The sequence below is a fragment of the Bufo gargarizans genome, chromosome 2 (assembly GCF_014858855.1).
Source record: "Bufo gargarizans isolate SCDJY-AF-19 chromosome 2, ASM1485885v1, whole genome shotgun sequence".
Lineage (NCBI taxonomy): Eukaryota > Metazoa > Chordata > Amphibia > Anura > Bufonidae > Bufo > Bufo gargarizans.
The window spans coordinates 167,638,360-167,640,884 of NC_058081.1; positions in this window are offsets into that span (position 1 = coordinate 167,638,360).

Genomic DNA, 2,525 nt, shown 5'->3' on the forward strand with positions numbered 1-2,525 from the left:
CTGTGGTCCATCATCAAATGTGAGATTTACAAGGAGGGAAAACAGTCCACCTCTCTGAACAGTGTCTGGGAGGCTGTGGTTGCTGCTGCACGCAATGTTGATGGTGAACAGATCAAAACACTGACAGAATCCATGGATGGCAGGCTTTTGAGTGTCCTTGCAAAGAAAGGTGGCTATATTGGTCACTGATTTGTTTTTGTTTTGTTTTTGAATGTCAGAAATGTATATTTGTGAATGTTGAGCTGTTATATTGGTTTCACTGGTAAAAATAAATAATTGAAATGGGTATATATTTGTTTTTTGTTAAGTTGCCTAATAATTATGTACAGTAATAGTCACCTGCACACACAGATATCCCCCTAAAATAGCTAAAACTAAAAACAAACTAAAAACTACTTCCAAAAATATTCAGCTTTGATATTAATGAGTTTTTTGGGTTCATTGAGAACATGGTTGTTGTTCAATAATAAAATTAATCCTCAAAAATACAACTTGCCTAATAATTCTGCATTCCCTGTATTCTCAGATGCCATTATAGACTCAAGTTCATTAATCTTATTCCCTAAACTGCGAGCATTTGTAGACAAGACTCTGATTTTGTAATTTCTTAACCTATGTGCTACTAGCATTTTCTGGCATTGTTCCGGGGGGCAGTCGAACTGCTGGATTATCACTCTTTTTCCCCCCTTTCCTAGTTTAAATGCTTCTTAGCAAATACTTTGGACCTATTACTTTATCTTTTTGAATAAAATGCCAATACTTATTGATAATTCTTTCAGTCTTCTTATATTGTACATTGAAAGGAAGAATGATATGTATGCGTTCTGGATGTTGTGCTGTATTACTGATTTCAGGATTTTCTTTTTCAAAAAAAGACTTCCTATGAAGTTCTTTTATTTAGAGAATTCTCTCCATTCAGGAAATAAAAGCAATTAAACATTTACAGTAATTTTAAGCGGGTTTTACCCACTGGTGTACTGGTCTTTAGGTCCCGTTGTGGTTTTTGGGTGGCCTTGTTCCCACTGGCCTGGCTTTTTCCTTGGAACTTCTCTTTCTTTTTATTTGATAGCTCCAGCCACTGCCAACATTTTGTTTACATTTACCCCTTTCATGGCAAGCTTTTCTTGCTTGCCACCCTAACTGTACATGATGAGTTCATGTGGAACGAAACGTGACACATCGGGAGTTCATCTTTAGCAGGGTGTACTAGGGACACTGCCCGGTATCAGGGAATCGTATCCAGACGAGGTTGCCCCTTGCAGGGCAAGAACTTTGTATAGATATGTAGGTTGAAACTAGTCCCCGCCACTAGGGACATATATTCCTGACTCCTATCTACGCTGAAGTTGCATGATTGGCACCTCCTCTGAGTGGTACTTAGGTCCACTTGATCCTTCATTCTACATCAATATGGAGAACCCACTGATTATATGCCCACTTAACTGGGAGAATTTATCAACATCTACAGCCATTGATGGGTGAGAGCGTTCATTATTTTATGGTGTTATATACTGGTATCATTCAGTGTTTGTGTGTTTTGGCCCAAACAGGGGTCTTCTATTGTTTGATTTTGAGGGTACTTATCCGTGGCTAGCGCGGTTTTGCATTTTAAGCATATTTAATAAATGTTGTTTTGTCTCCCTTTGTCCCTTTCCTGGGGATCAGTTTTTTGTACTCTTGGCCCATTGTTTTGTGGTTCGAATTTTTGCTCCAGAGTATGGAAGGCTTTCTTGCAACAGGCTTTAAGGCAGATAACTGGCTGGTGGAAGCCAAAGACGTGTTTTCTGACAAAGAATTTTCCCCCAAAAAATACATTCCCTCCTTTCATGCAGCATTTAAAGCACTAACTGACATTTACAAGTATCAAATCCTTTCTTGGTGGGAGGTACATAGCTTGGAGAACTATTTAAAACATAACATTGTTCCAAGGGGACTTCGGATCTCGCTCTTGCCTGCAGAGAGATTCAGAAATACAGGCTTCCTGAGTAAGTGGGAACAGGAGGCTACCAATAGTTCTCTCCGGCTTATGCACCTTCTCTTGGCAGAGGAGAAAAACAACTTGGAAACTTTAAATAAAAAATTAACTGGAGGTTGCCCAAACGTTCTCGCAAGAGGCGGAGTTTACAAATAAAGAGAAACAACTGCAAAATGTCCTTGAGAAATATGAATATCATCTCAAGGAACGCAAGCACTGCCAGTTTGTGAGAGACTTCAAAGAAAACAGGATCTATTCCTCCATTGCCAATAAAAGAGATATTGTGGGTGGCAACACCGACCAATCCTCGACTAAAACAGACTTTTCTGATTCCGACAGTGTACCAAAGGGGCTAGGCAGTCTCCTCAAGGGGAATCCTCGGGGGCGACAGAGAGGAGGTTCACGGGGGGAGAGACCGTTGTTTTTTAGGGGGAACTGGCCCATATCCAAGCCAACCCAATTCCCTGCAAGTTTATCCACTACGCAACCGGACTCAACTTCTTCCAAACCGGTTGGACCCCAAATCTTTACTCCCACCCCCTGAGTGCTG